The 20725-nt window shown below is 44.3% G+C and overlaps 1 protein-coding gene across 9 annotated transcripts in view; it reads left to right on the plus strand.

The window, feature by feature from the left end:
* LOC126199173 (protein kinase C and casein kinase substrate in neurons protein 1-like) overlaps positions 1-20725 on the plus strand; it is a 626821-nt gene that overhangs the window by 524875 nt on the left and 81221 nt on the right. The window lies entirely within an intron of this gene.

Raw genomic sequence — 20725 nt, forward strand, 5'->3', positions numbered from 1 at the left:
CCCTGCCACAATGTACCAGCTGAGTTAAATTCACCGAAATTGAATGAAATGCCGTATTGTCGATGTGATTTATGAATATGTCTGTCAGATGTTTGAAATTGTCACGGCATTTTCAATGAGTCGCAAGTTAAGCGTTACTGAACGATTTACACTATTGTTTAATGTTTTCACAAGTTCATTAATTTCGCCTCGGTTCATTTCACTCTAGTTAATTTAATTCGACTTGTTCCAATGCTGCAGTATCTAAACTGACAGATTCGTGAAACAAGACGTGCATCACACTCTCCCGCAAGTGAAATAAGCCTGTGACATTTCAAGCTCCTCGTTTTTGAATACGTTATTTTTTTTTCTCTAATCTTGTACCGATTCCGTACACTTCACTAGTATTCCAGTATGTCATACAAGTGTTTTTAAACGATCTCTGACGTGGACAAATCAGTGGTTTCCCAGTTTCCTGGCAATGAAACGAAGCCCGCCATGTGTTTTCTCTTTCAGTGAGCCTGTGATCTTTCTACTTCATATCCCACATTTTTAAATTATTTGACACGCTTCATTTGTGATTCAGTAAGCCCGAAGGCAAAAAGTGTGAAGTGTCGTTTGTCGTTCCTTAAACAATTATTGTACATAGTCGCTAATCCTTGAACCAGGTTACAATTTGTTCAGTTTTGCTTATAACGCTTCCTCATAGATGGAAATCATCAGTTCCGAGGAGTCTAAAATTGCTACTCATATTATTAGCTAAGTCGCTAATAAATAACATGAAGAATATTACCCGTCAGTTGTCGAAACTTCATTGCCACCAGTAACACATTTACTTGCAGCATTACGTCCTGCCTCCTGGCTGCGAAGAAGTCTGCGAAAGCGCAAACGGTGCTACATATCACGTATCGGTGTCGTTGGAGTTCTCAGTCTGGAAGTTCTAGAAAATGTACGCATATCAAATGTAGGCTAATTCGAACTATCACGATCTGTGTTTCGTAACCCATGCTGGTTCCCATGTAGAAACTAGTTATATTTCAGCTAGGTCAGTTCTTCGAAAATAACGTGCTTTACTATTGTGCTACAGTTATAATCATTCCCAATGCCATCTTCATACTTGAGTGTGACATGTTTGCCACTCGCTGTGACCAGGTTTTCATTTCCACGTAGAATCAGAAGTACGGCGTGACTTTACGCATCAGCGGCCATACCAGGCGTTGTTGTTGTTGTTGTTGTTGGTGGTGGTGGTGGTGGTGGTGGTGGTGGTGGTGGTCTTCAGTGAAGACAGGTGTGATGCAGCTATCTGCACGTTAACATATCCCCCGCACGCCTCTTCATCCCCCAGATAAACTGCTGCAACCTATATCCACTTGAACTGTAGTCAAGCTTGGTTTCCCGCTGCAATTTTTACTCCCTGTCCTTCCCTTCGTAACAAAATTCCTTGCTGCCTCAGTATGATGAATTCAGTTGAGGTCAGCCGCAAAATGGAATCGTGGGGTCATAAGGTCTGATGTGGTTCTTGTCACAGGTGCTACTTCCTGTAAGGCGTTGGTTTCGTCTTTACCAAAGTATTGCGGACGTGTTATAGCTTTTCGTCTGTTACGCATCCTTCTTTCTCCTGCAAATGTTTCAGTCTAGATTTGAATGAGAGTTCATTTTCAAATTTCGAGCTAAGAAGAAAAATAAAGTGAATTTCAATGTTTGCCTGTATTTCCAGTCACAGATGGTTCCGACAGCTGAATTTGTGGCAAGTGAGAGAAGTGTAGACGATATGTGCGTTATTCGAATGTATGATGCTCATTAACTGGTTGGCTTATTTTTTAGTGTCAGTGAAACACTCTTCGGAAGGGGAAGCGGTGCAGTTGTGAGAAAGCGACCTACCCGCATGCTGCTGTGGTTTTAAGTTCTCTCTCGTGTAAAGGTGAATCCCGTTGACAAGCACGGTCCCAAGTGACCCATGCGACATCTCTGCAGACGTATAGGGGACCTCCCGAGTTAGTTTTGGAGGGAGATAGGGCATTTCTCTGTCGGTGAAATGCGATAGTGAAACTGGAGTAGGCTAGTTTCGCCGTATGCGGGCTTTGACCTTGAGTGTTGGATTACGCGTGTGACTCCGGTCACAGGCACGCTGGCCACTGAGTAAAGTCCCGAGTTTCATTGCACAGTGTTAAGTGTTGGCATACAACGAACGCAGACCACGGTACATAATAGTTCTAGTGGTTGGTTTCAGTGCCGTATGCAGCGCCGTAAACGGGAAATTGCAAAATTTCATGGATTTTTCAGTTTACTCTGCCTTCGGCTTTAAAGGCTGTCCTTAATTTTTGAGTCGATAATCTTAATTTATTATTCATCGTGTTCCTTGCTCGAGTAGCCATTGACAAACGTTAATCGCAGCTGGTTTTTAGCTGCGCGGATGAAAACTGTTTGTATTCGGATAACATCTTATTTTGTTAGTGAGAATAACTGAACTCGGGATAGAAAGGGAAGAGTCCAAATGATGTAAGTAATTAATTTTATTTCATAACCTGTTTTTGTCCCTAATATGTGATCTTCAATTCTTTACCTTGGTTCGCCCATCAACCATCGCACTATTCTCGTGGGAACCAAGCCCACTGTTCGGTGGCAAGCTACGTAGTGCTCAAGTGAGTGATGTGAAAGTCCTTCAGACACTAGATCCACACTCCTGAGGACCTGGGTTCCAACCCCCATTCAGTCAGTCACATTTTGGTTTTGTTTGCTGTGTGGTTTGCCTAAATCTCTTAACGTGAACACCAAGATGAAGTTCTTTAAAACAAGATAAATTTACTTCCCCAACATGAGTTCATACTCAAGTCTCTTCCGATATCATCGTTGACAGATCATTTTTTATCGACTAATCCTCCATCCTCAGACCATCTTTCGAAATAGGAACTGCTCCGTGTCTGAGGAGACACTGACTACCATGTCCATTGGGGGATTTTACAAGATTCGTAAATTTTTGTAGTATCGCGATTTTTCTGTACATGGCCTTCTGTTACGTTTGTATAGAGGGATGCTGTTGCTCAACAGTGGAACTTCACTGCGACCAGTAAAATATTTACTGAAGACAGTTACAATATGCAACGAGGTCATTGCTGACACATCCATATGTAAACCTTAAGATGTCTGACACCTAGGTACAGGTATAATGTGGAACTTTAGAACAGTTATTACCGTCCACAAAGTCCAGGATTTTGCTGTGTTTGATGGAATGTAGCACTGCAACTTAATGACCACTGTGTGATGTTATTTAGTGCGATTAAAAATTATCTGGCCTTGGGGTACTCAGAGCTCGATTGTCCGTATCGGAGTTATCAGAGTTCATCGTTGGAGAGCAGGTGACTCAGTTGTGACTAAACAATGGAATTCTCCGATCCGCAGTTGGTTTGTTCAGAACCATAGCGAGATTTTAAATGAAGGTAGAAAAAAGTTGGTCTTCCCTGAATTACCGAGGGAAGTTAGAGATAGCTCAGATTTTAGATTCTGGAGAGCTTAAATTCTCTCTCTCTCTCTCTCTCTCTCTCTCTCTCTCTCTCTCTCTCTCGCCGTAGAAGTTTTTCGCTGTAATCCTAAAATTGCTGCCTAAGTAAATGCTGTGCAACTTTAATATTGCTTCTTGATGCCCTTTGCCTAAAAAGGCTAAAAGGATAAAATGGAAAAATTAAGATTGTTATTTTTCGTCAATTAAGGCTTTACTGCTTATGGAGAACCTGTGACACTTCAAGTTTTGGTACTAAACGGATCTGTTACCGTAGAAACATCTGCAACACAATCCTTCTGTTAGGGCTGTGTAATTCGCTTTGTACATTTCCTGGTGCGTCGTAAAGCGACGATAAAACTGGTTTCGAAGTTGTTCTCTTAAGTGATTAAGTCTGTTACCAGATTTGATACGAGAATGGCGCTTTCCTTCCAGAGCCTGAAGAGCTTCAACAGAGACGCAGTAAAACGCCGTAACGCAGTTGAGTGAAGCAGTCGCAACTGTGACAAAAGAAAAAGCTGGCGGAAGTCTCAGGAGCGGTTGTGGGGCATCCCGGAATCCTGTCCAATGCCTCTACCTGCCACTGACGTCAATTGAAGCAACTTGCACCTCGGCAGGCGCCAGACAGCGTTTTCTACGTTAATAAGTGCTCGGAGTGCGATGACGTTCATTATCGACTTCAAAATATATAAGCCGTATCGAATTAAAACTTACATTAACAATGTCGTTCATTTTATTTGCCTCTCATCAGCGTTATAATACGCAGACAGGAATAGAAAATGTTGCACGATACTCCAGTATTTCTATGCATGTGAGATGTCTTGATTGAAATTTCATCCTTGTGCGAGCTTGAAAAAACCTGTTGCTACAGATAAAGAAAGTGTGCGCACATGACAGCTGTTGGATGCGTGTACATTACTGGAATGTTTGAGGGTGCAAATGTCAGCACAGCATGCCCAGAGGACGTCCACATGTCTTCGGACTTGGCGAAAGATCTAATCATTGGCATGAGGGACGTGGAAGCACAATTCCGACGTATCTCTGACAGCTGTAGTGCAATGACTGCAGAACGAATGGTGCTCAGGTGGACTCAGGGCAACAGTCTGGCAAAAAGACCACATAAAGATTGCGGGACCTTCGACTGGCTCTGACAGATTGACTGATAACAAGTTGAAATCCGCGCTGTGATTAAAAGTGTGTCACCTCGAACTGTCCGGAACAGAGCACGGGAAGCTGGGTTGAGGTCTTAAGTTGCTGACATCATACCACAGACAACGGAGATCTGCGTGGTGTAGAGCGAGGGCCAGTTGGGATATTGAATGACATTGTGGTAGTCTTGCTTCTGTTTGTGGCGGTGCCCATCGACACCTGTGTGTCCATAGATGACCTGGTGTAAGGTCACAAAAAGCAGCGGTTCTCAAGACCCATGCATCTCCAACTGCTGTGATCATGGTGTGGGGAACTGTTAAATATGGCTGCAGGATTGATTTGGTAATGCTCGCCAGTATGTGGCAAGAACAATAAACCCTGTTGTGGGGTATCACACCCTACATGACCAGTACACCAAATGGCATTTTCCAGGGCAAGAAGCAAACACCTCCCCCCTCACCCCCTCCCACGCACACGCACAATGCATTTCACACCGCCGTTTATGACCAGGTTACAAAATGGTATATTCCAGCTGCATAATGCAACACCCCAGACTGCAGTTCACGCCGCAGACACCTTGAGGAATTGTTGGATCCTTGACTAAACTGTACTGAACCCTGATTTGTCACCAACAGAGTATATCGGGACTGAGGAAGGCAAACTTTCGTATCAGCCTTCAATCAGTACTCTACCCGAGTTGACGCTGCAGGTGTTTCAGGCATCGCAAGAAATTGAAGATGAGGATGTTTCTTATATCACAAGGAATACAAGGGTGTATTCATGTTCTAGGTGATCATACCTCCTACTGATTATGACATTTCTGAATGGAATGAAAATTAAATTATTTAATACACATTATGTGATGAACATTTCAACAAAGTTTGATAAGTGTGATGTAACATATTCCGTGTCCGTCAGTGTGTCTTGACCCGTTCGTTGCAATCCCAAGTAATTACCCTGCAGAGAAGCACGAAATCCCCTGTCAAAAAATATTTTATCTCGAAAACTCGTACTATAACCCGTGAAAGCGTAGTGAGCCCGCGGACGAATAAGCATGATTTTAGAACTACTGTAGCTTCAGTGTATTTGCAACTTATTTGTTTATTGTTGTGTATACATTATGCATATAAGGCAAGACTACAGACACCATCAAAACGTGAAACTTATTTTGATTCTCGCCAAATTCGTGCTTTCGCTCACACTTCATGCCGGCGCGGTTCTTCTACCTGTCTGTCAACGAGACGCACTTAATTTTTTCTGAGTACACACTTCCCTTCAAATCGGACAGTGTACTCTGTTCATTATCTTGACGAAGTCGGAAGCGTCTGTTGTCGTTCCTCCGTTCTTGCGAATTAAATTTTGTTTTTAAAACTCCGCCTCATGCAAAAACCCAAGATATTTTTTCCTTTTATCCCCAAACACGTTTAGACACCTGTGCTTCATCTTCAATGGATCTCGTTTTATTTTTGCAAAATATTACACAAAACTTCTGCTTGATTCTCTGTTTTACATCTAGATATCATAACACATCCATTTTAGGTTGTTGTTATTGTTCATCCACCTGTAACTGCATTGATTTTAAATGTTGGACTGAACATGTTAGAGTGCTTTTATGGCTTGACAACATGTCATACGCAAAGTTTGCTTCACAATGAGATGCGTATTTCGCTTGGTGTCGTTGCGTTTGAAGTTAGCAGGCTTGCCCATTTGAATCTTTCGTATTTATAAGTCAACCATAAAAAACTCATTAACTGATGTTTTAGCTTGTGGGCGTACAGTGATTTTAATCGAGTATATTTAATAATAGAAAAGGGGTTCAGTCATGTAGATGATATCAGTACGTGAAAGAAAGAGGAAATCTGATGAACGTGTACCGATCAAAGCTATGAGGTTAGTGCACGCGAATGTAGTTCCAATTCTGAAACACATCGATTAAAAAAAAAAAAAAAAGCGACTAGAAGTGACGGTGGTAATTTGTTGTTGTTAATACTTTTCTTAAAGGATTTCAAATTAAGGTATCATATGAAAGGGAAGCAGTGGTTGGGAAGGGAGTAAGACAGGGTTGTAGCCTCTCCCCGATGTTATTCAATCTGTATATCGAGCAAGCAGTAAAGGAAACAAAAGAAAAATTCGGAGTAGGTATTAAAATCCATGGAGAAGAAATAAAAACTTTGAGGTTTGCCGATGACATTGTAATTCTGTCAGAGACAGCAAAGGACTTGGAAGAGCAGTTGAACGGAATGGATGGTGTCTTGAAGGGAGGATATAAGATGAACATCAACAAAAGCAAAACGAGGATAATGGAATGTAGTCGAATTAAGTCGGGTGATGTTGAGGGTATTAGATTAGGAAATGAGACACTTAAAGTAGTAAAGGAGTTTTGCTATTTGGGGAGCAAAATAACTGATGATGGTCGAAGTAGAGAGGATATAAAATGTAGACTGGCAATGGCAAGGAAAGCGTTTCTGAAGAAGAGAAATTTGTTAACATCGAGTATAGATTTAAGTGTCAGGAAGTCATTTCTGAAAGTATTTGTATGGAGTGTAGCCATGTATGGAAGTGAAACATGGACGGTAAATAGTTTGGACAAGAAGAGAATAGAAGCTTTCGAAATGTGGTGCTACAGAAGAATGCTGAAGATTAGATGGGTAGATCACATAACTAATGAGGAGGTACTGAATAGGATTGGGGAGAAGAGGAGTTTGTGGCACAACTTGACCAGAAGAAGGGATCGGTTGGTAGGACATGTTCTGAGGCATCAAGGGATCACCAACTTAGTATTGGAGGGCAGCGTGGAGGGTAAAAATCGTAGGGGGAGACCAAGAGATGAATACACTAAGCAGATTCAGAAGGATGTAGGTTGCAGTAGGTACTGGGAGACGAAGAAGCTTGCACAGGATAGAGTAGCATGGAGAGCTGCATCAAACCAGTCTCAGGACTGAAGACCACAACAACAACATGTTTTGTTAGAAAAGATATTTCGAAACATAATTGTCAGTACTGTGAGAGCTTTTTTTTCCGCAGGTTGCCATTGAAGATTATTTACTAGGCACAATTTTTCTTGCGGCTCATGATAAAGAAAAGAAATGTGGTATATTCTGAACTCATTGCTAGGCGCCTTATACAAATGTTTGATTACCAAGAGCATATACAATTTCGTCCAAAAATGTAGAAGAATAAGCTAAGGAAAATAATTGTGGCGAGGATAAGAATAGATTAAAAAGTGACCAACTTTACGAAACCCAATAATAGTGACATCAACAGATTATCCGATATTTCATACGGCAGTAATCCTCAAATATTCTTTCCGCTTCATCTATGTGTACAATTTTTTCTTTAAAACTTACTGCCATTTACGGCTTTGGATAATACCAAGTAAAATTTAGAAGAGTTGGGACCATTGAAAATGTGTTTGTCCCTAGTTCGAAGATATGCGTAGTGAGCTGTGTGCTGCGGAGGGCAACTTCACTACTTCAACGCTTGTTTGTGCGGCCACTGAAAGAGCTACAAGAGAACTCATCGACGCGGGCCGAAGTTGTTTGCCTCGCGAGACGCAACGTTTTCTGTCGGCAGGAACATGCTTGGAAGTTGGTCTGGCACCGATCCCGCCAGCCACTCATATTCGGCCCGCATAAGCAGGGGTGTTCACGAACAGACTGTCGATGGGATGTCTGACAACTTTCTCGGCCTGGCGTCTCCGTAGAAAGTGAACACAACTTTCTGTAAACTGTAGGGGTGGAAGACCGCCAAAGTACCTCTCTCTCTCTCTCTCTCTCTCTCTCTCTCTCTCTCTCTCTCTCTCTCTCTGCGTTCGTGCGTGCATGCGTAAAACTTCTTCTTTCGATAGCTGCGTGCATTCGCTAAAACAAGTCTACTACCGCAGCCTATGCGCTTCAGACAATGGGCGCACGTTACGCAATGTGCGATGGTTCTAACTTTAATACTGGCAAATTTTTATTAGCAACTTATACAACGTAGATATAGGTTTCAAAGTTCTACTGTCCTTCAGAATAGTGACCAGCATAAGGTACCTTATTGTGTTGATAGTTTGAGTGGAGCGATCCATTAGCCGACGAATCTGTGTAACAGTTCTGTAGCGAATGTTATCCAATTTAGGAATCAAGTTGAAGTCACCAGAACGTAAGTCCGTGGAATTTGGTGGTTGATATAGCACTACCCCCCCTCCCCGGGCTGATGACCTCAGAAGTTAAGTCGCATAGTGCTCAGAGCCAATGAGCCCCCCCCCCCCCCCCCCGGCCCCACACACACACACACAGATCGAACAAATTGGCCACAACTTGCCCCATTTGCGAACGAGAATTTTCCTGCAAAATAATGGGCAGGTCCTGCGAAAAGCGTCATCGCTTCTTTGTCTAAGCTGTTCATTTTTGGAACACAACCTCCCACTAGCTGAAAGAAAAAAACAGCGACACATTCTTCTCGACCTGGTTGTCAGTTTGCAGGAAAGTGCTCGGGCGCATCAGGCGCAAGTTGTGGTTGATTTGTTCGATTGATGCGGCTGGGAAGTGCTGTACCAATCAAACTCTCCCGACTTAAGCGCTCATGGCTTCAGTTTGATCCCTAAATGAAGGAACTACTCCTTGGCATTCGCTTCAGAGCTGTTACAGATTCATAGAGCAATAGACAGCTCCACTCTAATATCACCACAACTAGCACTGCTGAGAATATACTATGACTTCCACATCGCTGGCAATGGGCTATACACAATGCCGGTGACTACTGTGATAGACAGTAAAACTTTGATACACGTATCCATTTTCTATAAGTTGTAAATAAGTAGTTGCCACTATTAAAGTTCCAAACCTCGTAACGGCATCAGTGTAGACGAAGAAACGCTTCATACGCAGACCTGGAGGGAGACTATGTCTCTGTGTTGTTGTCGTCCTCGTCGTCTTCAGTCCAAAAATTTGTTGCTGAACGCTTGTATATCCTGTGCAAACCTCTTAATTTCTGTAACTACTGCAAACTACATCTATCTGAACCTGCTATCTATAAAAAAAAAAAAAAAATGGTTCAAATGGCTCAGAGCAATTTGGGACTTAACTTCTGAGGTCATCAGTCCCCTAGAACTTAGAACTACTTAAACCTAACTAACCTAAGGACATCACACACATCCATGCCCGATGCAGGATTCGAACCTGCGACCGTAGCGGTCGCGCGGTTCCAGACTGTAGCGCCTAGAACCGCTCGGCCATCCTGCTGTCTTTAGTCAAGACGTGCTCTCTACCTGTAACACATGAAAATGTAATTATCAAATACTGAATCATGTTTTAATAAAAATAACACTTTTATATTTAATTACAGGGCATATGAGAATAAATTAAAATTTGATAAAGGCGTGTGAAATGCCGTTTCGTTAAATGAAAAAAAAGTGTTTCATCAGTAATACTGAAAAATCGCTAGAAACAAAGTATTTTATCATTTGTTTGATGTTGCACATTTCTGTATAAAATTGTAATCTACTGTGAATACTCTAACTTCCGTACCGGTTTATTAAAAATACTGTGTTTCACTAAAAATTAATGTTTCCATTTTGTAATAAATGTGGAATTTAAATGAAAGTAAAAAGAACAGACTACTAGCGAGGTTCAAACCAGCAACTTTACGATTACAGTCCTACTGCTTTCTGCAGTTGATACGCTATTAGTGTTTTATGCTTGGCAGCGCTCCGAAACATTGAAGAAACTTAAGAAGAGGGCCAGTCCCTAAGTTCCCTTTTTTGTGAGACTATTTTCTTTGCGTCTCGGTAACCCTTCACAGTGCATGCGACGGTATCATAGAAGCATGGGAAGGAGAAAAGAAATCCTCACGGAGCGTACCGGAGGAAGTCATCCACACAGTCAATCTTCCACACAATATGATACGGAAATGAAACTTGTTTTTTTTAAAGATCCTGCTTTGGACGGTCACTTCAGAGAGCAAAAAGGAAGTGTGATGCGATTCCACTCGCATGGAATTTGACAGTGATATGGTGGGAGGCTGTACGTCTATCTCTCGATCACAATCTCTTCCAGCAAGGATTTTGTCCTCAACTTGAATCACAAATTCTTAGATTTCTTGGAAGCTATCAAGTTTCAAGCTTAATATGCATAAATAAAATGTCCTTATTTTCGAGAGTTCTTGCGATTCCACCAGGTCCGAAAGATCCTGAGGTATTATCATGGACTTAGGATTTTTTAGGTTTTTTTTAAAAAAAAACCTAAGTGTGGTGGCCGAAACTCTTACTGAAGTTAATTGCGACTGCATCTCGACTAGTATGCTGAAGCTCGTCACCCGGCGAGTCGCATTTTCTCATCCCTCCTTGTAAGCTCAGATCTGGACAAAAATTAACCCCTCCGCTGTCCCCAAAATCCCAGTAAAAGGGGAGTATACCAGAATGCGTTCGGACAGATGGAGCCTCCTTCGACTGCGGTGACTGTGATCTACCGCACCAGATTTCATAAGGTTGTCCGGGGATAACCTCTACCTATGTACGGTAATGCAGAGAAATAGGATGAACAACCGTGTAAAGTTCGAATAGCGTATTAGCTGTTTGCTTTGAAATTGCCACGTTGTAAATCGACGTGAAGTAGAACGAGCACGTAAGCTAGGTTGTGGGACGGATGAATGGTCGACTCTCGTTTATTGGCATAACTATAGAAAAGCGTCCGTTATTTATGAAGCAGACTGCTTAAAGAACACTGGCGCGACCAATTCATAAATATTGCTCGATTGTTGGGGATTCCCACCAGGTCGTACCTAAGGAAGACAGCGAAGCAAACCAGAGGCCTCCCTAGATTTGTTGACAGTAGTTCCGATCAACAAGTGCATATTATGGAAATGCTTCGTAAACTCAAATGAGAATCTCTGGAGGGAATAAGACGTACATTTCGCGAAACGCTGTTGTGAAAGAGAACTGGCATTTGCGACTGAAAGCAGAACGATTCTATTGCTGCCAACATAAATCTCACGTAAGCACCGTAAAGCCAAGTTAAGAGAGATGGCTACGGTCGCAGGTTCGAATCCTGCCTCGGGCATGGATGTGTGTGATGTCCTTAGGTTAGTTAGGTTTAAGTAGTTCTAAGTTCTAGGGGACTGATGACCTCAGCAGTTAAGTCCCATAGTGCTCAGAGCCATTTAAACCATTTAAGAGAGATGAGAGCTCGTATGGAAGCATACAAAGTCGTTTTTCCTCCGCTCCATTTGGTAGTGGAGCAGGAAAGGAAATGTCTAATAATGATACGAGGTATGCTCCGTCATGCAGTGCATGGTCGTTTACGTGGTGTGTGTGTGTGTGTGTGTGTGTGTGTGTGTGTGTGTGTGTGTGTGTGTGTGTGTGTGTGTAGCTGTAAATATCGGCGAGCGAAAGACACTTTATAATGGTGTCGGTGGAAATAAGTTTGGAGGAGGGCGGAAATTATCGATTGGAAGTAGTGCGACCTCTTCCTTCGTAGTCTCTTCATCGCTGGAATTTACAAGTGTTGAATGTAACGCCTTTGTGCCTGCCGCTCGCGTTGAGAGCTCGGGCACGTAGCGTGGTTATTAAACGCAGCAGCCTCCGGGCAGAATTGTGAGGGAAGCGCCGGTCCCGGGAAGGCATGCCAGTTATTTGGGGCAAGGCACGCAGTAGCAGCAGCTGATGCGGCGCCGCCGGATCGCGGTCGGCCGCAGCAGTTTACGAGCCAGCAGTTGGCCGCCGGTGCCGCCTGCTCTCCCGTAATGAATGTCCCAAAAGCACGTGGTCACCAGCTGTCAAACAGCTGCAGTGACGCTCAAACGTGTCGGCAGCCACATAGTTGCAAACTGGCGTATGAGCTAATTACGAGGGGTGGTCAAAGTGCTTTAATTAAAAATCGAGCTGCAACGATGGAACTTGATGTTACGCCGTCTCTACAGGGTTTTTCTCAGTTCATGTTACACACTTCTTGAGGTTGTAGAAAGGACGTAGTAGATGAAGTTTTACTTAAGAACCAATGTCCCGAAACGGTTCATTTCCATGCTACAAGGAAAACAAGATTTCATGCCTATGTAATGTGATATTACAACAGCTGTATGATACTACTACCACTTAGTTGGGTGTACACAGTGTATCTGCGCAGTCATTTCGCACAAACTCTGTCCAACATGCGTGCTGTATGGTTAATTACTTCTGCTGCAGCCATAATCCGTCCAATCACATCTTCCTCCGACTGGACAGGGGTCACGTAAAGAATACTCTTCATGTGGCCCAACAAAACAAAAACAAAAAAAAGTCCAAAGGGATTAAATCTGAGGATCTTGGTGATCAAACATGTGGTTCACCTCGACCGATCCACCTGTTTCCGTAGACTACGTTCATATGGTTTTAGACGCGATACGCAAAATGTACTGCAGCGCCATCATCCTGGAACCACAATGCGTGCCGAATATCCAGTGGCACATCTTCCAAAAACTCTGCCAGCGCGTGTTGCAGGAGCATCAAGTACCGGGTACCCGTTAGTTGTGAAGGAAGGATGTATGGCCCAACCACACTGCTTAGACAGTGATGCTGAAGATGTGCCGAAATCTTCGTGTACGCGTGACTTTGGGGTTTTCTTGATCCCAAATGTGGCTATTTCGAGCATTCAAAACACCTTCCCTATTGAAACACCCTTTGTCGGTGTACAGAATTCGCCTTAGAAGCGAGTAAAATCTACATAACAGTGTAAAAACCAAATACAGATATTGACACGAGGCACAGAATACGGAAAGACAACAGCTTGTACATTTTGAGGATGATATGGGTGGAGCTGACTTTCATGCAAGAACACGCCGGACAGACGAGTAAGACAGTCACGTGCAGTGGCTCGAGTACTTGTCGATTGGTTCCCTTCAGCTTCATGGCGCACTTCGTCTTCCAGTACAACAGAGAGCCACATTCTTGGAGCACCACAGTTTCCTCTGTCGCTTGTGAATTTTCCATCTTCCCGCAGTCGTTGTTCTACTCTGGCAAACATGGTATGAGATCGAGTCACACTATTTGGAAAGTACTCGTGGTACAGCCGCTGAGCTTCTCTTTCATTACGGCGAGCTTCACCGTAAACTAACAACATGTCAGTGTACTCTGTGAACGTGTACTCAGGCATCCTGTTACTGCGGTACTAGTCACCATAATGTCAGCTGACGTCTCATCAGGGACCATGAAAATAAGGCAGATGGAAACAGGACAATACAGGACATCGCGTCATCGTACCATTCATGAATGTGGGTGGCCTACGATAACAGGCGAACAGCGTAAGAAACATCTAGCGTATGATTAAGTAGCTCTTATTTTGCTTGTAATATGGAAACGAACCGTTTCCAGACATGGGTTTCGTATGTGAAACTACATCCACTACGTCCCCTCTACAACCTCGGGAAGTGTGTAACATGAATTGTGAAACACGTTACATGTACAGGATGATCAGAAACAGTCTGAAAATGTTGTACGGGTGTTGAAGGGTAGGCTGTGCTGAGAACTAATTGTTAAGAAAAGATTTGACACATTGTGCCGTTTACGAGTTAATTGGCGTTGAAGTAGCCAATCGGACCGTTAGGCGCTCAAATTAAAGTGGTCCGCCAGAACGCTGTAGCCAGATGTGTTCTTCCTTTGGTTTCCTAAAACCGAGTGCTTGAGAGATACAAAAATTGGGACGTGGTGAGGATCGAACATAAGCCAAAGGCCGAGCGGTCTCGTACACTATCATCTACTTTATGAGAACGAGTGACACTAATTGTGTGTGGCAGGCCGCTTGATTTGGCATGCGCAACGGCCTGCTTGAATAACTTCAATGCTAATTAATTCGGAAACAGCGCAACGTATAGAAATTTTTTCTTGACAATTATTTCTGAGCGCAACCCTTCCTGAAACACATTTACAACCTTTTCAGACTGTTACTGAACATTGTTTTCACCCTTCAATGTGACACATCTTTACCAACGATGGATGACTTAGTGGGGACCTCGTTTATAGAAGTCAGCAATTTGGCTGTTCAGGGAACGCTTCACCTCGAAAATCACCTTGTTGTCATTGTGGAAATGCTCGTCACGGAATCTTTACTTTCGAGGGAAGTGTAAGAAGTCAGTGGGTGCCATTTCAGGGGAACACAGGGATGAGCAAAATTTGGTAGCCCAAAGCAGCAGCTTGCGTGACTGCGTCCTGCGCGGAATGAGCTGGGGCGTTGTCGCGAAGCAGTAACACCTCGTTGCGCAACTTCCCGCGATGCTACGTCTTGACAGTCTCCCGTAACCTCGTCAGGAAATTTCAGTAGTAACGTCATGTGATGGCTTGTCTCCTTACGGGCATGGGCTGTCAGCACGACATGACAGTCTCTATACAACTACACTCCTGGAAATTGAAATAAGAACGTGAATTCATTGTCCCAGGAAGGGGAAACTTTATTGACACATTCCTGGGGTCAGATACATCACATGATCACACTGACAGAACCACAGGCACATAGACACAGGCAACAGAGCATGCACAATGTCGGCACTAGTACAGTGTATATCCACCTTTCGCAGCAATGCAGGCTGCTATTCTCCCATGGAGACGATCGTAGAGATGCTAGATGTAGTCCTGTGGAACGGCTTGCCATGCCATTTCCACCTGGCGCCTCAGTTGGACCAGCGTTCGTACTGGACGTGCAGACCGCGTGAGACGACGCTTCATCCAGTCCCAAACATGCTCAATGGGGGACAGATCCGGAGATCTTGCTGGCCAGGGTAGTTGACTTACACCTTCTAGAGCACGTTGGGTGGCACGGGATACATGCGGACGTGCATTGTCCTGTTGGAACAGCAAGTTCCCTTGCCGGTCTAGGAATGGTAGAACGATGGGTTCGATGACGGTTTGGATGTACCGTGCACTATTCAGTGTCCCCTCGACGATCACCAGTGGTGTACGGCCAGTGTAGGAGATCGCTCCCCACACCATGATGCCGGGTGTTGGCCCTGTGTGCCTCGGTCGTATGCAGTTCTGATTGTGGCGCTCACCTGCACGGCGCCAAACACGCATACGACCATCATTGGCACCAAGGCAGAAGCGGCTCTCATCGCTGAAGACGACACGTCTCCATTCGTCCCTCCATTCACGCCTGTCGCGACACCACTGGAGGCGGGCTGCACGATGTTGGGGCGTGAGCGGAAGACGGCCTAACGGTGTGCGGGACCGTAGCCCAGCTTCATGGAGACGGTTGCGAATGGTCCTCGCCGATACCCCAGGAGCAACAGTGTCCCTAATTTGCTGGGAAGTGGCGGTGCGGTCCCCTACGGCACTGCGTAGGATCCTACGGTCTTGGCGTGCATCCGTGCGTCGCTGCGGTCCGGTCCCAGGTCGACGGGCACGTGCACCTTCCGCCGACCACTGGCGACAACATCGATGTACTGTGGAGACCTCACGCCCCACGTGTTGAGCAATTCGGCGGTACGTCCACCCGGCCTCCCGCATGCCCACTATACGCCCTCGCTCAAAGTCCGTCAACTGCACATACGGTTCACGTCCACGCTGTCGCGGCATGCTACCAGTGTTAAAGACTGCGATGGAGCTCCGTATGCCACGGCAAACTGGCTGACACTGACGGCGGCGGTGCACAAATGCTGCGCAGCTAGCGCCATTCGACGGCCAACACCGCGGTTCCTGGTGTGTCCGCTGTGCCGTGCGTGTGATCATTGCTTGTACAGCCCTCTCGCAGTGTCCGGAGCAAGTATGGTGGGTCTGACACACCGGTGTCAATGTGTTCTTTTTTCCATTTCCAGGAGTGTACATCGCTTTGTCCAATGACGGTGGGGTCTCCGCTTTTTTAGGCTGTTTTCGGCATGTCCACCCTTGTTAAGTAGGATAAGATGACCACAGGGGATAGGAATATTACAGATGACGATAGCGTTGAAAACTGCAGTTTTTCGCTGGGGGTGAGTCCGCCTGTTTCCGCTGTTTGCTTTGCTCCTTTGTTGGGATCTCATAGTGATACACCTATATCTCGTCCTTCGTGATTAGGCGGATAAAGAAGTTATCTCTCTTGGTCTGACATAGCCGCAGCATTACAGCGGCGGCCTCGATTCGGCGGGCTTCTTGAAATTATGTGACCAGTCGCAGATCGCTGCAGGCGGCGATGTTTGTCGTACTTAGAATGTTGTGCTAGATGTTGGAAACCGATCCACGACTGATTTCAACTTTGTCCGTTGCCAGGTCGATTGCGATGCGCCGACTTCGAAAATCATTGCCTCTACTTTCCTTTCGATTACCAGTTTTTCACAGAGAGAGGGTCTTCCACTTCGTTCTTCGTCATTGTCTAGTTTGACTATACTGGAAGCGTTCTCGCCACCTAACCATCGTAAAATATTGTAGTGAATTACTGCCGTACGCTTCCGGCAACTCTGTATGGATTGTTGCAACGTTGGTCCCTTTGAAATGCAGGACGCTAATTATTGTAGTCGAGACGGCGTAAGAAGACCCTGACAGTTCGCAGCACTGTTGCCAGTTTTTAACTGTGAAATGCTTAAGGTTACGGGAGACAACAGTAGCCGTGTACAGTCCTGTAACAACACTGAGGCGTTGTCAGAGAGATGTTCACAAAATCGCGTTGCGTGGTTGCTGAGATAGGTCCGAGAAGCTGCCGCGCCCAGCTCACTGTTTTTTAACTGTCAGGGGTTAGCTTACGCCGGATCAACAATACACCATAGCTCATTTTCTCAACGGGCTGCATATTTTGTTTTGACGCCTGTAGTGGCATATTTCGGTACTGTGTCGCGGGGACTGCGATGAGTACCAGCACTGCGACATCTTGACTGTGTACAAAATAACGTGGCCCTTAGCTGCGCGAACGGTGCGTTCGGGCAGGTACAGTGGTGGTGGTGGTGGTGGTGGTGGTGGTGGTGGTGGATGATGATCCGTTGCGAACGAACACCGAGCGGTAGGGGCAGTTAATGGGGGGGGGGGGGGGTGGGGTGGGAAACCATGTTAGGAGGTTCAAAAAACCCGATTTTTTACTGCACGCATCGTTAACTTAACTATCCAAAAATACGCTATCAAAATTTCAAAGCGAAGTTCGCAGTCGTTTAGATTTTATGAGCGTAGAACGGAGTGCACATCGGGTACAGGCTCGAGATGTATCAAGGGATGAATTACTGGAGAGATGTTTATGTGGCCACACACAAAATGCGAATGAAAGTTTTAATTCCACTGTTTGGCGATTAGTTCCTAAACACTTGCAGTCGTGTTCAATTGGCATCGTATTTAGCAGCGCGCTTATTCAGTGAAGGAAATTCATCCCTTCTGGAAAGTGCAGTTTGTGATCTTTGGTCTTACCAGCGTCAGTGCGCACCATTTATGAAGTTATTTATTATTTGAGAATGAAAACAATTAACAACTTCCGACAAACCTTACATACAATTTCCAACCTGTTTAGAAACTTTTTATCGCTGACACCCTCCCCAAAATGATGAAAAGAAAAAAGGTTAACGCTTACTATATTTTCGCTGATCATGCAGTAAAATTGCAAAATCAGATATGGCTTATTTATTACTGCTTCACTACTAACGTTATTCAGAACACATTTTGCAGATAGTCGTCACATACACCACTATACGTACCTGCAAAAATTATGGCATATTATGACACACAGATCAGGATGTATAATGTCATAAACATTGAGATGCATAAAAAAACAACTTTTCTTAAAAGGGTTCGAAAATTACCGAAATCGCGCTGATACATTTCATGATCTGAAGCAAGTAAAACCGACATAATTAGGGCTTTTCGTCTTCAACCATAAATCTTTTACATGCTTCTCCTCAAATGTGTAACACATTACCTCATTTCTAAAGTAATCGGACGTCCGGAGAGGTTTTGTGCATTGGAGTTGTATTCCTTAAAGAACCGGAATTTCGGGAGGGGAGCGGTCACAGGATTAGATAATGCTCCCATATCAAAACTGTCATACTGTAGCTTTTTGAAAAGACGATAGACATCACGAAGGCGTGAGTAGTCTTTGAACACCCAGGATTTCTGCCTGTTACCGCTGTCTTAGGGAATGGTTGAGCTTCTCTTTATACACCGTAATCGCACGAAGAGTGTCCGAAGACTGTGATGGTATGGGTGCTCGGGGCTCCTGCTATTCGCTGCGTTCGGTGAATCTACAGGTGGAAGGCTTACGACGTGATATGGGCGACTCCTTTAGTTCAGTCTCATCTTGCGGGTCAGAGTGGAAGCTTATACGGTTAGACTCCCAGGCCCTATGCCACATTTACATTTTTGTTTTGTGTTTTTGATGATTTTGAAGTGTTTTCGAAATCTTCTAGTGGGTGGCGATCTTCTAGTGGGTGGCGATCTTCTGCAGCCCAAGCACAGTGTCTTTAACTACAACGATCGTTCGGTATTTAGGATAAAAAGATGACACTGTGTTAGGACACGGGGTGCTCTCGTTGTTTGTCGGGGGTCTCGTGGCAGAGAAACTGCGCAATATTCTTTTCGCCCCTGTTTTCGTTCTTTCTCCTTTGAAATTCAGAAAAAAGCAGAAGGACGCTAAACTCGCCGTTTGTCCCTTTGTTTCTTCGTCCTGCTCTGCTATATTGAATAATGAAAACTGGTTACTAAATAAATGCCAGAAAGCCTCCACTTTGCCCACTAGGATTATTATCTTCACGACGAGGGGTCGTATTTGAATCAAACTGTTTGTAAATTAAACTTACGAAAAGTTTGATTCAAAATAGCTGTTAGGTTACACAGTTATTAGACACCCCGGAATTCACTCTCTCTCTTTCCGTAGTTGATTATGGTCGCATCCAGCAACTGTGGACGTAAACTTCCGATAATTTAGTGTAAAGTAATTGAGAGTTTTGATCGTCCAAATATTTTCCTCGCTCTTCAAGAATAAACTAGCGTGTTCCAACGTTCTTCAGATCAACATAAAATGTGCAGCACCCACAAATTGAAATAGGAAGCTGTGAGAAATATTTGTATTTATTTGTATGTTAGATTTGCCTGCGCGTAACCAGAGATTTGACAGACAAACAAGCAAGGAAACTCAGCGCCGAGTGTCTGTACACATGTTACGGCAAGAAAAAGGGAATAAAAGTGAGATAGTGTTAATACTTTCATCCTTCTTTACCTCCTCTGCATTACTGCAGATGACGTGTCACTGAGCACATTTGTACTGTGCGTGCGTGCAGTACCCGTGAGGTGCCTAGTTGTTTCCACTGCCCTGTGTGGAATACATAAGTTCTTGTACAATTCACTAACCTGCTGTCTTCATGTTGATGATGTCCCCAGCGCAGAAAACAGCACGCAGGTCGTGGATTCTTTTTCTTGAGGCTGAAATTAACTTCGCAAGGAATTGCTGCTACGAATAAACTATATCTCATTTGGGATGCCACTCGCATTTTTATTGACATAGACATAGACACGAGAAACTATTCTTGATCACAACAAATTGAACATATCTTTCCACAGTCATGATATCTGGCTAAAATAACATGAAATACATCCTGCCACAGAGAACATGTCTGTCTACTGGAACCGTCAGAACTGGAGAATAAAATTACATGAATCAAATACTACTATTACAGACAACATGACTGTACCAAGCAACGAACTGTAGTAAATATAATTGCATGAAACAGATACTGCTATAACAGACAACATGTCTATCTACTAGAACGGTCAGAAGTGGAGAGCTGGACTGCCCGAGACACTTGGCGCGCCAAGCCAACAAGGCGTGACCCCGAACGCCACCGAAGTGCATCGGCAGTAATATCGCCAGTCTTTTGTTTTAGTAATACTTCGATTTTAATAATTTTGAAATGACTGATTGATAGCTGGCTGTTGAGAGATGTTTATTTAAAAAAATGAATTACAGGTTTAATAATTGCAACTAAAGTTTAACGTTTTGGCGCCCTACCGCCGAACACAGCAGTCAATCACAGAGCAGCAGCATCATGTAGGCGGTCTTTCTCACGGGAACGGTACCGAATCTAACATCTGTCACCGGTACCTCATCCCACATTGCGTCATCTCTATGCTTCTTGCATCTCCACTGCCCTGGGAATAGCTTCCTGGAGCCTAATATGATGGCTGAATAAGCCAGAAATATTACAATGTTAGCCACT

The sequence above is a fragment of the Schistocerca nitens genome, chromosome 8, assembly GCF_023898315.1.
Source record: "Schistocerca nitens isolate TAMUIC-IGC-003100 chromosome 8, iqSchNite1.1, whole genome shotgun sequence".
NCBI lineage: Eukaryota > Metazoa > Arthropoda > Insecta > Orthoptera > Acrididae > Schistocerca > Schistocerca nitens.